Raw genomic sequence first — 20675 nt, forward strand, 5'->3', positions numbered from 1 at the left:
CACAAACTACCTATCGATTATGGCCCATAAACGATGGATGGGGTTCGATGTCGGGCGACCTGGGTGGATAAATCATTCGCTCGAATTGTCCGGAACGTTCTTCAATCCAGTTGCGGACAAATGCGGCCCGGTAAAATGTTTAGGAACGCGAAGTTCATGAATGGCTGCAAATGGTCTCCAAGTAGCTGAACATAAACATTCGCAGTCATTGATCGGTTCAGTTGGATCAGGCGACCCAGCCCACTCCGTGTAAACACAGCCTTCACCATTATGGAACCACACGCAGCTTGCATGGTGCCTTGTTAACGGCTTGGGTCCGTGGCTTCGTGGGATCTGAACCACACGCGGACCCTACAATCCACTCTTACCATCTGAAATGGGACTCATCTGACCAAGCTACGGTTTTCCAGTCGTCTAGGGTCCAACCGGTATGGTCACGATGCCAGGAGAGGCTCAGCAGGCGATGTCGTGATTTTAGCAAAAGCACTCGCATCGGTCGTCTGCTGCCGTAGCTCATTAACGCCAGATTTCGCCGCGCTTTGCTAAGGGATACGCTCCTCGTACGTCCCACATTGATTTCTGCAGTTATTTCACGCAGCGTTGCTTGTCTGTTAGCGATGACAACTCTACGCAAACGCTGCTGCTCTCGGCCGTTAAGTGAAGACCGTCGACCGCTGCGTCGCACGTGGTGAGAGGTAACGCCTGAAATATGGTATGTCGGCACACTCTTGACACTGTGGACCTCGGAATATTGATTTTACTATCGAAACTGAAAGTCCCACGCATCTTGCTCCAACTACCATGCCCTGTTCAAATCTGTTAATCACCGCTATGCGGCCACAATCACGCCGGAGGCTTTTTCACATGAATCGCCTGGGAGCAAACGATAGCTCCGCCAATGCACTGTCCATCTATATCTTGTATACGCGGTACTAACGCTATCTGTGTATGTGAATATCGCTGTGCCATGAGTTTTATCAGTTCAACATTACTGGCCATTAAAATTGCTACACCACGAAGGTGACGTGCTACAGACGCGAAATTTAACCGACAGGAAGAAGATGCTGTGATATGTAAATGATTAGCTTTTCAGAGCATTCACATAAGGTTGGCGCCGTTGGCGACAGCTACAACGTGCTGACATGAGGAAAGTTTCCAACCGATTTCTCATACAAAAACAGCAGTTGACCGGCGTTGCCTGGTGAAACGTTGTTGTGATGCCTCGTGTAAGGAGGAGAAATGCGTACCATCACGTTTCCGAATTTGATAAAGGTCGGATTGTAGCCTATCGCGAGTGCGGTTTATAATATCGCGACAATGCTGCTCTCGTTGGTCGACATCCAATGACTGTTGGCAGAATATGGAATCGGTGGGTTCAGGAGTGTAATACGGAACGCCGTGCTGGATCCCGACGGCCTCGTATCACTAGCAGTCGAGATGACAGGCATCTTATCCGCATGGCTGTACCGCGTCGTGCAGCAACGTCTCGATCCCTGAGTCAACAGATGGGGACGTTTGCAAGACAACAACCATCTGCACGAACAGTTCGACTACGTTTGCAGCAGCATGGACTATCAGCTAGGAGACCGTGGCTGCAGTTACCGTTGACGCTGCATCACAGACAGGAGCGCCTGCGATGGTGTACTCGACGACGAACCTGGGTGCACGAATGGCAAAACGTCATTTTTTCGGATGAATCCAAGGTTCTGTTTACAGTATCATGATGGTCGCATCCGTGTTTGGCGACATCGCGGTGAACGCACATTGGAAGCGTGTAATCGTCATCGGCATACCGGCGTATCACCCGGCGTGGTGGTATGGGGTGCCATTGGTGACACATCTCGGTCACCTCTTGTTCGTATTGACGGCACTTTGAACAGTGGGCATTACATTTATGATGTGTTACGACCCGTGGCTCTACCCTTCATTCGATCCCTGCGAAACCATACATTTCAGCATGATAATGCACGACCGCATGTTGCAGGTCCTGTACGGGCTTTTCTGGATACAGAAAATGTTCGACTGCTGCCCTGGCCGGCACTTTCTCCAGATCTCTCACCAATTGAAAACGTATGGTCAATGGTGGCCGAGCAACTGGTTCGTCACAATACGCCAGTCGCTACTCTTGATGAACTGTGGTATCGTGTTGAAGCTGCATGGGCAGCTGTACCAGTACACGCCATCCAAGCTTTGTTTGACTCAATGCCCAGGCGTATCAAGGCCGTTATTACGGCCAGAGGTGGTTGTTCTGGGTACTGATTTCTTAGGACTTATGCAACGAAATTGCGTGAAAATGTAATCCCAATGAATACCCGTTTATCATCTGCATTTCTTCTTGGTGTAGCAATTTTAATGGCCAGTAGTGTAGATGCTGAATTCTGAACCTCGAAAAGGTGTGTTAGAAATGAGTAGAGCTGCGTCCCAGTTTCTCGAAATCCTTGCCCTCAGTGCCACTCCTTCCCTCGGGACGTTCCACGCATGTTTTCGTAGCGCGCCGGCCCCCGACCCGCGGCACTTGCTCAAAGGAGCGGCTAGGACGCGCCACACGACGCCTCGGGCTTATTGTGACTGCGCCAAGATTTACGGGCTGCTTCGGCGCGCCCCGCGTAGCCAATCGGCCTCCCACACCTGCCGGCGCGAGGAGGGGGAACCCCCGGCGAATTATTGATGCGCCGGCACTGGCGGCGGCAGCGGCAGCGGCAGCGGCCGGCCCGCCTCATCACTAATGGAGCCGCCGCGAAACAATAGAGGCCGTCCTTAGCTAATTGGCTGCCTCGTCCTGACCGGGCTGGACGGGCCCCGCAGCCGTCAACAATTGGATTTACCGCCGCCAGCTCCGCCTCGGGTCCTATCCTGTGCCCGGCCCCTAAGGCTGAAGAAGAATGGAGACGCGGCAACCAAGTTAGTACGACGGTCCCAGCAAGGCTGAACAGTTGAAAGAGCGCGTAACTGCTAGCAGGACTGGTCATAAAGTTTTAATTATCACCCCGAAAATATTAACTAAATCACTTTTTTCAATAAAAAGCTTTTGGACTTCATGCCATGTCATTAAGGAGCACTAAAAATAGCTATAAAGTCGATTTATTCAAATGTTTTGTGGCCTTCCTTGTAAGGTGGCTATAATTTTGCACCTTACAAGCACCCGTCCACATACTTTGCCGTGATCTACAAACACAATTACGTATCATGTGATAGGTTGTACATTGTGTGGTGTCACCACCAGACACCACACTTGCTAGGTGGTAGCTTAAGTCGGCCGCGGTCCATTAGTACATGTCGGACCCGCGTGTCGCCACTGTCAGGATCGCAGATCGAGCGCCACCACACGGCAGGTCTCGAGAGACTTACTAGCACTCGCCTCAGTTGTACGGACGACATTGCTAGCGACTACACGTACGAAGCCTTTCTCTCATTTGCCGAGAGACCGTTAGAATAGCCTTCAGCTAAGTCCATGGCTACGACCTAGCAAGGCGTCATTAACCATATCTGGAGAGAGTCTCACTTGTATCATCAATGAATGCTGTATACAAAGGAATTAAAAGTTAAGTATACGAGAAGCTCCGTTCTTTTCTTTATAGCTTTCATCACGTATCCTGTTCCAGATTTCACACCAGTCGGCGTGTGTGTACGCGTGCCTTTCGGCTACTTCAGTGTGGCGTAGCTAGCTTGTTACGCCACAACACATTGTATACATGGTGTTACAAAAAGGTACGGCCAAACTTTCAGGAAACATTCCTCACACACAAAGAAAGAAAATATGTTATGTGGACATGTGTCCGGAAACGCTTACTTTCCATGTTAGACCTCATTTTATTACTTCTCTTCAAATCAAATTAATCATGGAATGGAAACACACAGCAACAGAACGTACCAGCGTGACTCCAAACACTTTGTTACAGGAAACGTTCAAAATGTTCTCCGTTAGCGAGGATACATGCATTCACCCTCCTTCGCATGGAATCCCTGATACGCTGATGCAGCCCTGGAGAATGGCGTATTGTATCACAGCCGTCCACAATACGAGCACGAACAGTCTCTACATTTGGTACCGGGGTTGCGTAGACAAGAGCTTTCAAATGCACCCATAAATGAAAGTCAAGAGGATTGAGGTCAGGAGAGCGTGGAGGCCAAGGAATTGGTCCGCCTCTACCAATCCATCGGTCACCGAATCTGTTGTTGAGAAGCGTACGAACACTTCGACTGAAATGTGCAGGAGCTCCATCGTGCATGAACCACATGTTGTGTCGTACTTGTAAAGGCACATGTTCTAGCATCACAGGTACAGTATCCCGTATAAAATCATGATAACGTGCTCCATTGAGCGTGGGTGGAAGAACAAACTAAAATGAGCTCTAACATGGAAATTAAGCGTTTCTGGACACATGACCACATAACATCTTTTCTTTCTTTGTGTGTGAGGAATGTTTCCTGAAAGTTTGGCCGTACCTTTTTTTAACACCCTGTATATGAATATATAAAGGAGACTGACATTGTCACATACACCTTATAAATAATTGTTAACGCTCATTGCATGAAAGGTGACTGAGTGTCTTTATTATAAAAACGGCGTAATGAATGATTGCCTATACTAGTAGAGGTTGGAAAGCCAGTGGAGATGAAACGGCAGGCAGAACTCAAGCTCTCGGTGGAAGGCCCGCACAGGTGTTGGTTCTGCTTAAGAACAGGAAGTAGATGGACGTCGTGGTACCTGAGCTCTGGAGCAGAACAGGGTGACGGCCGGCCGCTATTGTAGTAGGGCCGGAAGGATAACTGGATAATACTTCCGAACTTTGCAAATCTTGGATGCAGGGTAGAGGAACGAAGAAGCGGCACCTCAGAAACCACGCAGGCCGTGTTATTTTCAAGGATTTTTACTCAGAAGCGTATCATTGTATGAATATAGGTTTTTTCTCGCACTCTTTCCGCGCTGGACGACAAAAGACTAAAATATGGTTGGTCGGCGTTCGAAAGAATCTGTAGAGAGGGAGAATATTCCGTGGTTTCGGGAGTATGATTCGTTTTCGGAATTACGAGGGTGGGGAGCCGAGCCTTGCTGGGAAGCCAGCGGTGGAGAGACGAGGTCTTCCATTGTGAGTGCCCATGTGTGACGGTCGCTCGGTATTAGCTTTGTTGGTGCAGACGTACTTGCTGTCTTTGCTCTCAGGAGAGTTTATAGTTAGAACAGTTAGGCACTGTACTGTTGCGAACCTATACGATTCTGGACTTCACCTCCGGGTTACAAGACGTCGTTGAGTACACAGCATTCAGTAACTGAGAGCACTTCCTCTGCCGATACTTACGGAGAGATGTTATCTGAACTCCGTCCTTGTGGCTGGAGGTTCGCGTTTCTTGTCTGTAGAACACAGAGAGGAGAAGACAGTATTAGAGTATATTAGTCAGAGGACCGTCTTCTGCCGTCCTAGTGTTTGAAAGAGTTTATTTGTGGCTGGAGTTCATCCATTGTCACAGACGAGTATGAGGACAATCACTTCAACGCACCGGACGCAGTACATACGGTGATATCGCAAATTGCATCGGCTTATTAGGGCTATAAAAGCTAAACAGCTGTGATTACGTTAGTTTATTTCCACTGAGGTTCCAGACCACCGTAGACCATCTTTCAAAGTAGTGTCTTCTAGTGTTCGGTACGTAAATGATGTCATTCATTTCACGTTATTGATATTAGATCGCTCAGTCATAATAAGTGGCAGTGTTGGGCAATTGATTAGTAATTTTACTTAGGAAATGGATACTTTGTAATATAAAGTGGTTTTTAATCTACAAGAAATATATAGGCAGGAACAACGTATATCGTTTAGTAGTATCAGTTCCCTTAATCATTCATTTATGTTTAGGTTGTAATGTACGTGCTAAGTCCATTAAGAGATCCTAAGATGTGCTTCAGGGGGGGTAGTCAGACAGGGCCAAATCTTCATTTTAGCCTTTAGTATTTTCCGTTGCGCACATTCATTTTACACCCGCCTGGAGTAGCATCTTGGATCCTCTTCGGACCGGTGTTTGGTTTTATTTCAGCGATTAAAAAACCGAGTGTAGCTTACACTTATCAGTATGACGTTGGATCCTCTCTGGTACGGTTGCATGCACTGACTCGGCTGGGAAGAGTGTCGTAAGGCCGTTGTATCCTATGCTGAGACGAGATAGCGCACAATTGTTTGAACCGGTCCTTGACGTCCTGTATACTTTCACTGGGACAAAGTTGACGTCGAATCTCGCCCAACCCATGTTCTATCGGGGACAGGTCTGGGAATCTTCCTAACTACGCGGGTATCTCAGCGCCAATCAAACTTTTTATAGAAACACGGGTCATATGTGGACAAGCAGTGTCCAGTTAAATAATGGTCTCACGATACTGCTTCATCAGAGGTACAAGATAAGGACGCAGGATCTCCGCATGTACTGTTGTGCCATCAGAGTCCCCTCAGTCACTACCAGCTGTGCCCCAAAGTCATGACTCCCTATACAATGACGCCAGCAGTAACACAGCTCTCCAACTGAACTCCTCCCGAACAGGCCATGAAGTCCCTAAGGTGCCGACCGGCCGCCGTGTCAGCCCATAGGCGTCTCTGGATGCGGATATGGAGGGGCGTGTTGTCAGCACACCCAGCACACCGCTCTCCCGGCCGTATGTCAGTTTCCCAGACCGGAGCCGCTACTTCTCAATCAAGTAGCTCCTTAGTTTGACTTACAAGGACTGAGTGCAGCCCGCTTGCCAACAGCGCTCGGCAGACCATATGGTCACCCATCCAAGTGCTAGCCCAGCCCGACAGTGCTTAACTTCGGTGATCTGACGGGAACCGGTGTTAGCACTGCGGCAAGGCCGTTGGCTAACATAGGTCTCCATCACATTGGAAAAATTGGACTTCTCGCCAAGTCGCTGCCATTCCCGTCCACGATGATCATCTGGGGTAATGGAATACCACGATTCATTGCTGAACACAATGCGACACTAGTCTTCAGTAGTCCATGCCTCCCGGTGACGGCGCCATCCCAGACGCAGCCTACGCAAGGGACAGTAAGTCCCCAATCTTACTGCTCCTGGCCTACGGCGAATGGTGTGGGATGACACAGAATGTCGCTTGGAGTCCATTACTTGCGGCTGGCAGTAAGAAAACAGTCTAGCGAAACATCTTTCTCAGTTGATCCATGAGCTCCCGAACGCAGAATGTAGCCCAGGTTGACGTATTTCTTGACTTCTGAAAGGCGCTACCTGCAGTTAACTACTGTCACTTAGTGGAGAAAATTGAACGTTACGGAATATTGGATTAGCCTTTATGATTAGATTCATGAGTTCTAGCAGGATAGGACTCAACATTTCGTTCTTAATTGGAAGAAACCGTCAGACATAAAGATAACTTCGCACGAGCGTCAAGATAGTTCTACAGTGGCGATATTATTCACGAGGGTAATACCAAAAGTAAGGTCTCCTATGTTTTTATAAGTACAGAACTCTTTTTGTGTGGCATTTGGTTCAAAATGGTTCAAATGGCTTTGAGCACTATGGGATTTAACTTCTGAGGTCATCAGTCCCCTAGAACTTAGAACTACTTAAACCTAACTAACCTAAGGACATCACACACATCAATGCCCGAGGCAGGATTCGAACCTGCGACCGTAGTAGTCGCGCGGCTCCAGACTGTAGCGCCTAGAACCGCACGGCCACTCCGGCCGGCGGCATTTGGTCACACTGTCCTGAAGAGTGCTTCACGCGCTGTGTGTAAACATGCGCACGACGCGCTGAGGCTTGGCAGCCATTGAGAATGGAGCTCCCGTTGGATGTTACCGTCAAGTGCGAATTGCGCACAGTAATTCGGTTTTTGAACGCAAAGGGCACAGCGCCAATTGAAATGCATCACCAATTGACGGAAGTGCATGGTGAGACGTGCATGGATGTCAAAAATATTCGTAAGTGATGTAGAGAGTTTGCAGCTGATCGAACCGAAATTCACGACGAACAAACGAGCGCGAGACCGTGAATTTCTGAGGAGACAGTGTTGAAGGTTGAGCAAAGAATGCGTGAAGATCGGCGGATCACCCTGCGTGATCTCTGCACGTTGTTTGAGCAAGGGCGTACACATTCTCCATGACAACGCTCGCCCACACATCGCTCGGCAAACCGTTGCTCTCGTGCAACAGTTTCAGTGGAACGTAATCACCCACCCACCCTACAGTCCTGCCTTGGCGCCCAGTGACTTATCACCTGTTCCCTAGGTTAAAAGAAAGCGATGGAGCTCCGACGACGTGGTGTAAGAAGAGATTCATAACTTTCTGAACAGCATGGCGGCGAGCTGGTATGACATGGGCATACAAAAACTGCCACAGCGTCTACAAAAATGCATCGAGAGTAATGGTGATTATGTCGAAAAATAGCTAAATGTTCAAGCTGTAACCTGATGTAAACCATTGTAGAAATAAACAGATCTATGTACTTATAAAAAAGTAGGAGACCTTACTTTTGGGATTGCCCTCGTAAATATTGTATGAAAAATGTGTCATTTATTCCTGCAGGAAGTAATACTGGTCAAACCAAAAAGAAAATGTCAAATAACTACATGTCCGGAAGTCAGTACCTGTTGACATTTGGCGCCCTTTTATTTGTGATGACCGATGTGTAATATTTACAGATGATGCAGGATACAAAAGAGATGGCATAGTAACTAAATTACCACAAAACACACGTATGGACAGATGCAAATCCTCGCACAATCGTGAAGGTGAGGCATCAGGATCGCTTCAGCATAATGTACGGGCAGTAACTGTCAGTGAAAATTTCGTAGGGCCATACACTTTAACAAAGAAACTGACTGTGTATCACCAATTTGTGTGCGAGGAAGTACCAGCGCTGTTGGAGAACGTCACCCTTGCTGAAAAACGACTGTGGTTTATGAAATTACAATAAAATGAGACAGGCGTTGATAATTATTAACGGAGACAGTTGAAAAATGTGTGCCCCGAACGGGCTCGAGTCCCGGTCGAGGCACTAGCTTAGCGCACCCTTTAATTAACGATGTATTGGTCGAGGAGCTCCGATAGCATGGACTTCCCATTCGCCAGACCTGAACCTGTCCATGGAGACATTTGAAGACATTGGTGTGTGTCCACACCACCGCCAATGCGCAGACGTTATAGGAGGTGTGACCAATGCATGTGACGCCATGCGAATGGAGCCAGGTACGTTTAAAATTGTCTACGATTCAGTGCAAAAAAAAAGACTAAAGGATATAGTAAGAACGTGGTAACTACATCCAGAACTGCCTATGGTGTCTACTTCTACGTAACAAACACGTGGGAGTGAGAGGAGAGATTGGCACTTCCGCGTGTATCATTAAAAGAATTTATTTTTGACCTCCTGCAGGAATGTGTGACACACTCTATAATGATCTGATGGACAAAGTCGTAAGTTGTGCGAAGCGGTTCGCCTATGGTGCTGTTCCACTCAAATACACAAAGACCGATTTAGAGATAGACACTTGTTGGAAGGACGTATAGTCGACCCTGATCATATATATACAGGGTGGTCCATTGATGGTGACCAGGCCAAATATCTCACAAAATAAGCGTCAAACGAAAAAACTACAAAGAACGAAACTTGTCTAGTTTGAAGGGGGAAACCAGATGGCGCTATGGTTGGCCCGCTAGATGGCGCTGCCATAGGTCAAATGGATATCAACTGCGTTTTTTTTAAATAGGAACCCCCATTTTTATTACATATTCGTGTATTACGTAAAGAAATATGAATGTTTTAGTTGGACCACTTTTTCGCTTTGTGATAGATGGCGCTGTAGTAGTCACAAACATACGGCTCACCATTTTAGACGAACAAGTGGTAACAGATACGTTTTTTAAATTAAAATACAGAACGTAGGTACGTTTGAACATTTTATTTCGGTTGTTCCAATGTGATACATGTACCTTTGTGAACTTATCATTTCTGAGAACGCATGCTGTTACAGCATGATTACCTGTAAATACCACATTAATGCAATAAATACTCAAAATGATGTCCGTCAGCCTCAATGCATTTGGCAATACGTATAACGACATTCCTCTCAACGGCGAGTAGTTCGCCTTCCGTAATGTTCGCACATGCACTGACAATGCGCTGACGCATGTTGTCAGGCGTTGTCGGTGGATCACGATAGCAAATATCCTTCAACTTTCCCCACAGAAAAAAATCCGGGGACGTCAGATCCGGTGAACGTGCGGGCCATGGTACGGTGCTTCGACGACCAATCCACCCGTCATGAAATATGCTATTCAATACCGCTTCAACCGCACGCGAGCTATGTGCCGGACATCCATCATGTTGGAAGTACATCGCCATTCTCTCATACAGAGAAATATCTTGTAGTAACATCGGTAGAACATTACGTAGATTTCCATCGATACAATGGGGGCCAATTATCCTTCCTCCCACAATGCCGCACCATACATTAACACGCCAAGGTCGCTGATGTTCCACTTGTCGCAGTCATCGTGGATTTTCCGTTACCCAATAGTGCATATTATGCTGGTTTACGTTACCGCTGTTGGTGAATGACCCTTCATCGCTAAATAAAACGCGTGCAAAAAATCCGTCATCGTCCCGTAATTTCTCTTGTTCTCAGTGGCAGAACTGTACACGACGTTCAAAGTCGTCGCCATGAAATTCCTGGTGCATAGAAATATGGTACGGGTGCAATCGATGTTGATGTAGTATTCTCAACACCGACGTTTTTGAGATTCCCGATTCTCGCGCGATTGGTGTGCTGCTGATGTGCGGATTAGCCGCGAGAGCATCTAAAACACCTACTTGGGCATCATCATTTGTTGCAGGTCGTGGTTGACGTTTCACACGTGGCTGAACACTTCCTGTTTCCTTTAATAACGTAACTATCCGGCGAACGGTCCGGACACTTGGATGATGTCGTCCAGGATACCGAGCAGCATACATAGTACACGCCCGTTGGGCATTTTGATCACAATAGCCACACATCAACACGATATCGACCTTTTCCGCAATTGGTAAATAGTCCATTTTAACACGGGTAATGTATCACGAAGCAAATACCGTCCGCACTGGTGGAATGTTACGCGATACCACGTACTTATAAGTTTGTGACTATTACAGCGCCATCTATTACAAAGTGAAAAAAGTGGTCCAACTAAAAAATTCGTATTTCTTTGCGTACTGCACGAATATGTAATAAAAATGCGGGTTCCTGTTTTTAAAAAATGCAGTTGATATCATTTTGATCTATGGCAGCGCCATCTAGCGGGCCAACTATAGCGCCATCTGGTTTCTCCCTTCAAGCTAGATGAGTTTCGTTCTTTGTAGTTTTTTGTTTGATGCTTATTTCGTGAGATATTTGGCCAGGTGACTATCAATGGACCACCCTGTATATGACATATTGTAAATAAACGGATGAATAAAAGCATTGTTGTTCGAGTACACTGTCTTAGTTTAATCACTGGGAACAGTAACAACTCTAAAATAAAAAGGAGTAACCGTTCAGAGTAATCTGAAATAGAGTGATCCCATGAAACTAGTTGTCGGGAAAGCAGATGCTAGGATGGGATTCATCAGAAGGATCCTACAGAAATATAAAAAATCCATGAAAGAATTACAGTGTTGAATTTCGTAACTCATTTTGCCACTCCAAGCGCCATATAGAAGCATCTTGCAAACTAGAAGGCAAGCTTTTCCAGTATGACCTGCTCCCTGCTGAGAACATTGCTTATACATTTGTGTCATCAGACCTCCAGATGAGTCGAGTTCGCGATGCCGACGAGCGAGGACGATGCACGCGCGGCCGGGGCAGCCGCCTCGGACGCGCTGGAGCCGGCCGCTGGTCGGTCGGTTGGGCCTGGCCCGCCGGACGCTCCAGCGGCCGCTCCACACAGGACGGATCCCAGGTTGACGACCCAGGCTACGGCACCGGTTCATGACAGGATAGAACGACGATCGACAGGCGCTATTCGACCGCAGAAAACTACACACCACACGACGAAACCGTATTCGGATGTCGGCCATACATCACATCACGACGGACGCAGCAATGAAGACGACCGCCAGGACTACGCCAGAAGACTCGATACATGTCGGGAGGAGGACAAAGAAACGCTGAAGGACATACAACGCCTTATCCGCTATTCACGGGAAACGCAAGAGCAGGATAACGACACCTGTCTGGCATCTCCATCTGTGGACTCAGATGTCGAATCACAGCACTCCCACCAAACGGTCGACGACGCGGAGATGGCGGCGGCCTTTTCAGCAGACAACGAAAACGACTCCCTACACGCAGAGGGGGACTTTACGCTCGTACACAACAAACGGCGCAGAAGCAATGCATTAGCCAAGGACTTAGCCAACCCGGCTAAGAGACGAACGGAGACCATCCCCACAACGAACCGATTCGCCCCACTGACACCTCAAGCTGCGCCTCCATCAACCACCAACAAGCCGCAGGCACAAACTTCTAATGTCGCAGAAGCCGTGGACAGAGACAAGAATGTGCTTCGCAAAGTGCCCCCAGTCACAATTTATTACACAAAGGATTACGTTCACCTCAATGAAACGCTCAACGGACTTCTAGAGGGCAACCTTAAAGCTATATACCAAAAGGACCGCATCAAATACCACTTTGAGTCCTTCGAAGACCAAAGGCGTGCAATAAAATTCTTCACGAACCACAACTTCTCCTATTTTACACATCAAGCACCAGACGACAGGGAACTGAAAGTAGTTGTCAAACGCCTTCCGGCGGAAGTTACCGAAGAACAACTTTACTATGCCCTCAAGGAAAAAGGCTTCAAAGTGCTACAAGTCTACCAATTTATGGAACGCGACGAGAAGACGAAACAATTGATACCGCAACCTGTGTACCGAGTCACCCTCCCATCCGGAAAAGACAGGGACAAGATATATGATGTCAAATACCTGCTCTACACGCGAGTGATAATCGAAACCTATAATAGTAAAGAAGGACCAGTCCAGTGCCGACATTGCCAACGTTTCGAGCATACAGCGAACTACTGCAGCATGCCAGCACGCTGCGTCCGCTGCGGTGGATCTCATAAATCATCGAATTGCACCCATCCTAGGACGGCGCCCCCAAAGTGCGCCAATTGTGAACAAGAACATCCAGCGACATTCCGTGGCTGCCCCAAATTTCAAGAACTCCTACGGAAATATACTAGAAGGACACCAAAGAAGTCGACCCCACAACGGCCTATAATTTTTAAGACCTCGGCCATGGCAGCGATTCCGGCCACCCAACAACAAGCGGCACCTCTCCCTGTGGAAACAATCGCCTCTCGACCACAACCGGCACCCAGAGTGACTCTACGACAGACAAGACAACAGCGCTCGTACTCCGAAGCAATACGTGCCCATCCGCCGACTCCAACACCAGCGGAGACGTCATCTGCCTGGTCGACCACCTTTATACCAGCGTTAACAGATATTCTTCAACTACTCACCGCCCTCCAGCAGAAGCTGACCTCTATCCTCTCGCTTGTAGAAAGCGTACTGACAGCTTTTCAAACACCCTAAATGGATAGACGGCATCACGCGAGGAATCTTAACTTCTGCATTTGGAATGCCAACGGCCTGAAAATGAAGAAAATAGAATTCTCGGACTTCTTACATCGCCACAGGATAGACGTAGCATTTGTCTCCGAAACACATCTCCGCGAGTCAACCGACCTCCGCTTGAGGAACATGCACATCTACCGGACGGACAGACGGGACCAGCGGGGTGGAGGGACCGCAGTTCTGATCAAAAAATGTATTCGTCACCACCAAGAACGTTTACCCCAACTCCAGACTTTAGAGGCCACGGCAGTAACAATCCACACGACGCTCGGAAACATTACCTGTATTGCGGCTTACCTTAGCCCAAAGAAGCCTCTCCACCCAGAAGATCTTTACTCCGTTACAGAGGGTTACGACAAGATCCTCCTTGGAGGGGATCTTAATAGTAAACACGTTGCTTGGAATTCCCGTAAGACTAACCCAAAAGGACATATGTTGTTTGCACTGGCTGAGAATTTACATGTTTCCGTCCATGGACCACGGGAACCGACGGGGATACCTTACGTCCAGACACAAGACGCTGATGTTCTAGACATCGCCATAATCAAGAACATCAACCCGAATCTCCATCTGCGGACGCTGGATGATCTTTCGTTGGACCACAAACCGGTGTTAGGACTCATAGAGAGGGTACTTTGCAACTCCCACTGCCGACGACAAGAACTTACGACTGGCAGCAGTTCCAAGCGTACCTCAACAACAATGTGCGACCAACCCAGGTTGTTACTACCAGAGAAGCGATTGATGTGGCAGTCGCAGTACTCACGAAGAAGATTACCAGTGCGAAACAACGAGCACTCACGGAGCACCTGCAACCAGACGTCAATTATGACGAGTTTCCACCACCACTGCAGGAGCTTAAGACAAGGCGCAATCGCTGTCGGAAACGATGGGTCCGTTACCGCCATCCGGACGATAGACGGGAAACTCACAGACTAACCCGAGAACTCCGGCGGAAGGTTCAGGACTGGAAGCAACACACGTGGGAACTCAAAATGCACAACTTTCTATTACGCACCAAAGATGAATGGCGAATAGTTAAAAGTCTCAGACAGCAACAGCCCCCCAAAAGGGCAATTCGTGGACCCCATGGCCTCTTGTACGACTCACTGGCGCAGGCGGAGCTGTATGCGGATACATACCAACAACAGATTACGCCCCCCACGGAGGATGGAGATGATGCACTCCACCGTGCAGAGGAGGACACAGCGGCGGAATGGGAAGCTATTCGGGACGCCCCGACTAACACTATGCCCCGGCTGACGACGCCGGAGGAAATTCGGAGGATTATCAAGTATAGCAAACACACCTCACCTGGAGCAGATAGAATCAGCAATACGGAATTGAAACACCTACCGAGAAAGCCTGTTGTGCTTCTCACCCGGATAGTGAACAGCTGCCTCAGGACTGGATACTTCCCAGAGGCATGGAAGATTGCCAGAATAGTGCCAATACCAAAACCGGGCAAGGATCTCTCACACCCTGACAGCTACAGACCCATAAGTTTACTGCCGACGCTGGGAAAGGTACTGGAACGTGTCCTACTGAAACGCATGCTGGACATCCTTGCGGCACACAACATCATCCGACCGGAGCAGTTTGGCTTCCAGGCGAAGCTATCGGCTGAGTTACAACTACTGCGCATCACGGAATCTATCCAAGACAATTTCAACAAGAAACGACATACTATTGCAGTCTTTCTCGATATAAAGAAGGCTTACGATAAAGTATGGCGACGCAACTTGATCGTCAAGCTCCGACGTACCACTCCCCTACCAGACTGCTATTTAAAACTTCTTGACAATTTTCTTCAGGATCGCAGATTATATGTTCGCATTGATGACAAGAATTCAACAACACGGCCTGTCCTTGAAGGACTTCCACAAGGATCGGTCATCTCTCCACTGCTGTTTAATTTATATATTAACGACCTCCCGACGGTGCCACATGTTACTGCCAGTTTCTATGCCGACGACACAGCGCTCCTGACTGCAGGCACCAGAATGGACCACCTCGTCACACGGATGCAGCGCCAACTAGATTTAGTGGACCACTGGACCCACATGAACAAAATAACGGTCAATGCAGAAAAAACCAAAGTTATTGTCTTCACACGTCGGAGACCCATTGTCAATGACCGCCTGCGGATATCAGACCAGCCACTCCCCTGGGCAACAACTGTAAAATACCTGGGAGTGCATCTAGACGCCAAACTGTTGTATAGTCATCACATTATGGAGAAGAAGACGTCTGGCCTCAAAATGCTGGGAGCTCTCCTCCCCTTTCTGAAGAGCTCATACCTCAGCCAACGCACGAAACTCCAGTTGTACCATGCCACAGTCGAACCATCTATTTTGTATGGATCGACCTCTTGGGGTACTACGTGTGCCACTAACTACAAGAAGTTACAGGTTGTACAAAGCAGATGCCTACGATGGATCACAGGAGCCCAATGGTGGATCCGAAATCATGACATTCATCGAGCCTTAAGCGAATCTTACCTCTCAGACAAGGTCAAGGAGAAGGCACGAACCTTATTTCGGAAGTTGGACATGATACGTGACAGCACACCACAACTCACCACAGTAGGTGCAGTAGAACCCTTACGCAACCACAAATATAAAGTACCGAAGGCGAAAGTATTTGAGCCTCCGTAAATGATATCCCTACGTAATTCTCCATAATTTAAGGACATATCGTCCTTTAGCACTTCTACACACATGTTTTCAAACACACACCAAAAGCAGCGAGTTAAAGGACCCTTCTGTGTGCCCAAACTAAAGCTGAAAGAAGAATAAATAAATAAAGAGAAAATTTTTACCCCTTCCATTCCCTACAGAAGTAAAAATCAACGAAGTTGATCAGACTTCAGCACCATCACACACACACACAAAAAAAAAAAAAAATTGTGGGCGCCTACTTGTTCCAGTGTTCAGGACAGGAAGGTATTGCTGCGGGGCCGAAGTGAGCGGACGCGCCAGTTACGTGGGAGAATCTGCAGCGAGCAGAGATGTGTCTCAGCCATGCAACACTGCGATGAGCGGATGAGTGGGGTTAGCGTGGAGACCCTGCATCTGGGGTGCACTTCGTAAAATATTACGGAATAAAAGTAGTTTTATATAACAAGTTTTATTCCGTCTCATCATTGGGGTGGAAACAACGGAAAGGCAGCTGAGTCCTCTCACACTATACGCTCTAAATGTACCAGTTCAGGAGCAGAGTGTTGCGTAAACTGTGACCGGCCGCTGTGGCCGAGCGGTTCTAGGCGCTTCAGCCGGAACCATGCTGCTGCTACGGTCGCAGGTTCGAATCCTGCCTCGGGCATGCATGTGTGTGATGTCCTTAGCTTAGTTAGGTTTAAGTAGTTCGAAGCCTAGGGGGACTGATGACCTCAGATATTAAATCCCATAGGGCTTAGAGCCATTTGAACCTTTCTGTTTCGTGAACTGTGTGTGTACACACAATAGTTGCGAAACACTTTGATCGGGAAATACTCGTTCATGTAGCATCGTCACCAGGTAGGATTAATAGAGGAGATGGAGATAATCCAAAGAAGAGCGGCACGTTTTGTCACGAGTTCGATCCTCAGCGCAAGAGCATTACGGAGATCTCGAGAAACTGCAGTGGCAGATGCTACGAGAGACTCGTTGCGTGCCATGGGAAGATTTGTTTGTGAACTTGCGAAAGCGTACAGTTAAAGAAGAATGAGGTAAATTATTACTTCCTCCAGCACTATTTTCGCGAAATGATCGTGACAGGAAAATCGGAGAAATTAGTGCTGGTCAAAGGCGTAACGACACTATTATACCAGAACTGTTCCCTGCCACCCACCGCAGTGAATTAAGACTATTTGTCTCTTAAATGCAACGATACCGATTAAGGGAGATGGATTGCGCTACAAAGCACCTGTTCAGGTTCACGATTGAAGTCTCAGACTGGAACGCTCAACCCTCGTTACGAACGAGAAGCAATGATGATTTTGGGCAACATCTTCTGTACCTTACAGTATCGGAAAAAGAATGAGTGGAAGGTGCAATGGTTAAGATGCTACTACTAGGCTCTTGTAATGAATTCAACATCTTGTTTGCATAGTCACGCCTGATTACTTTATTACCCGGGGTAACACTCCAACTGCGGTTAACGGGATAGTAAACGCCAGTTTCCACCTTTTTTGCATAGCGCTTACGTCTCAGCATTAAACATCTGTGCCCTCCTCGCGCATCGATTTCAGCACTTCGATAATCCTGTACACTACTGAGTTTTCAGTCAAACAGATGCAAAAAATTTTTAGTAGTTTTAGAACAGAGAAAGAATTGCTGAGTTGGAAATATAGAAATGTTGTCATCCACGAGATGAAACGCAATGGTTACAGAGCGGTAACAACTTCCGCGTAATAATATATGCTCCTACTGGTGATTTGAATAACTATTCTATAAACATGGTATGCAGTACGCGCTTCTAACAGTCACTGGTTTTGGGGCCGTCTTAAAAACTGCACGTTTTATTGTTAATGTAAGCGTAATTGTCAAAGGTAATGACAGTTACTACGTTCACCTTCGATGATTTCATTAGGAAAGAAATGCTAAGACTATTTATTCTTCCAGTGATTTTTCTTGAAGTCTACTGAGTACCTAAATACGCTCGGGTTAAGGGAGAAAGCGTTCTGGAGATCCAGGAGGTCCAATTAAGCACTGTGTGGTTACGTCTGAGGTGACCAATTTCAGACTATTGGATTCACGTTGATATACGAGGGGCGTTTGAAAAGTCCGTGCAAAAATAAAAACTACTTACGTGTTTGGGGAACCTTTTTTATTTTTCGATATAGTCTCCTTTTAGACTTATACACTTCGTCCAACGCTGTTCTAATTTGTTGATCCCTTCCGAATAATAGGAATTGTCCAAGACTTCAAAATAGCTATTAGTTGCTGTAATCACCTCCTCGTTGGAATAAAATCTTTGTCCCACCAGCCATTTCTTCAAATTGGGGAACAAATAGTAGTCCGAAGGAGCCAAGTCTGGAGAATAGGGGGGATGTGAAACGAGTTGGAATCCCATTTGCATTAATTTTGCGACCACAACTGCTGAGGTGTGTGCTGGTGCATTATCATAATGGAAAAGGGCTTTTTTGCGGTCCAATCGCCGGCGTATTTCTTGCAGCTCGGTTTTCAAACGGTCCAATAACGATGAATAATATTCACCTGTAATAGTTTTACCCCTTTCCAGATAGTCGATGAGGATTATCCCTTGAGAATCCCAAAAGACAGTCGCCATAATCTTTCCGTCCGAAGGACTGGTCTTCGCCTTTTCTTGATGCAAATTCTCCCTTGGAAACTCATTGTTTAGATTGTTGTTTGGTCTCAGTAGTAATGTATCCATGTTTCATCCACAGTGACGAAACGACGCTTAAAGTCCTGCGGATTCTTCCTGAACAGCTGCAAACCATCCATGCAACACTTCACACAATTCCGTTTTTGGTCAAGCGTGAACAATCGCGGAACCCATCTTGCGCATGGTTTTCTCATATCCAAATGTTTATGCAAAATATTATGTACCCGATCATTCGAGATGCCCACTGCACTAGCAATCTCACGCATCTGAACTCTTCTGTCATACACCACCATGTCATGGATTTTATCAATGATTTTTGGAGTCGTAACATCCACAGGGCGTCCAGAACGTTCAGCATTACTTGTGCCCATATGGCGACTCCAAAAATTTTGAAACCACTTATAAACTGTTCTACTTGAAGGTGCAGAGTCACCGTAACGTTTATAAAGCTTCTCTTTAGTCTGCTGAGGCGTTTTGCCTTTCATAAAGTAATGTTTAATCATCACACGCAATTATTTTTCGTCCATTTTTTGACAATAACTCGACTTCCTTGAGCCACACGAATGCCAAACACAAAGAAATAGACCAATATGGCTGAAACTTGGTGTGTGTTCTTTCCAAAGATGCTACTAACTAAACATGATCTCGATAAGGACCGGTGGTGCCATCTCTCGGACTTTGCACGGACTGTTCAAACGGCCCTCGTACTGATTACTTTTAACAAAATATGGGGCGCAGATAGGGTGACCAGATGTCCGGATTAATCCGGACGTGTCCTCCTTTTTAGCTCTTTGTCCGGGGTCCGAGCGGATTTTTACAGCGTCCGGCTTTTTCGCAAAGTTGAGCGTAATACAGTTAAAATTACTATTCGTCCCGTTGTATTGCTCTTTCCTTAAATACTTTAACTATTGGCACAGCCTTCGTGATACGCACGAAGGCGGTGTTAGTAGGTGGCACCAGGATCGTCGATGTTATCGTTGATCGACCTATAAGCGAATGCAAATATCGATTATTTAAAATTTTTGTTTCGTATCTTCGCTTTGTAATGGCTTGGCTTCCTGTAGTGCACGAGTGATTTGTGAGTGTAATTTTTTACCGAGTGAGTTACGTAAAATATTTGGCTGTGCCTAAACGGAAGTTTATATTTTCTAATGTCCTTTCCTGCAAATATCAGGCTTTCAAGAAAGGGAGAAATGAATTTGAAGCGGAATGTAAGATATGTGGAGCTGGAACGTACGTCTCAGTGGCCAATAAAGGTAAGAAATAACCCGTAGATTAACTGTCATGGTTTTATTTCATTGTTTCATTGTCATTCAATTTATTTGTATTCGGAAGGTTGAAGTGCAGTTTACATGTCGTCTGCTGCTGCTTGAATTGTAGATGTATGTAGCGGTGCGTCGAATGAAGGGAGGTGAACGGTCTTACGTTTTTCGCTTTGTAAACAATTCCGTGTTGTTGACATAACAAAACAATTGACGCCACACTGCCACCACAATCAATGTTTTTAATTTTTTTCATATTGCTCAGTTAACCACCAGCTGACCATCAGTAACAGTTAACTGCTAGTTTTACCGGTAATTCCCGGCAGTCACGTGACATGTCCAAAGCTGACGGGTGGTACCTCATCGGCAGTTGACCCGTTTGATGTGTCCTCTTTTTTCTTCCTTTGTCCTCCTTTTTGAAGCTGTTTGTCCTCCTTTTTAAACAATTGCATCTGGTCACCCTAGGCGCAGAAATACTACCGGCGTGC

General features: G+C 46.9%; 1 protein-coding gene and 1 pseudogene across 2 annotated transcripts in view; both read right to left on the minus strand.

Moving 5' to 3' along the window:
• The window catches only part of LOC126199346 (uncharacterized), a 482736-nt gene that overhangs the window by 82625 nt on the left and 379436 nt on the right, over positions 1–20675 (minus strand). The window lies entirely within an intron of this gene.
• On the minus strand, positions 6729–6846 carry LOC126206806 (5S ribosomal RNA; annotated as a pseudogene).

This window comes from Schistocerca nitens, chromosome 1 (genome assembly GCF_023898315.1).
Source record: "Schistocerca nitens isolate TAMUIC-IGC-003100 chromosome 1, iqSchNite1.1, whole genome shotgun sequence".
Taxonomy (NCBI): Eukaryota; Metazoa; Arthropoda; class Insecta; order Orthoptera; family Acrididae; genus Schistocerca; species Schistocerca nitens.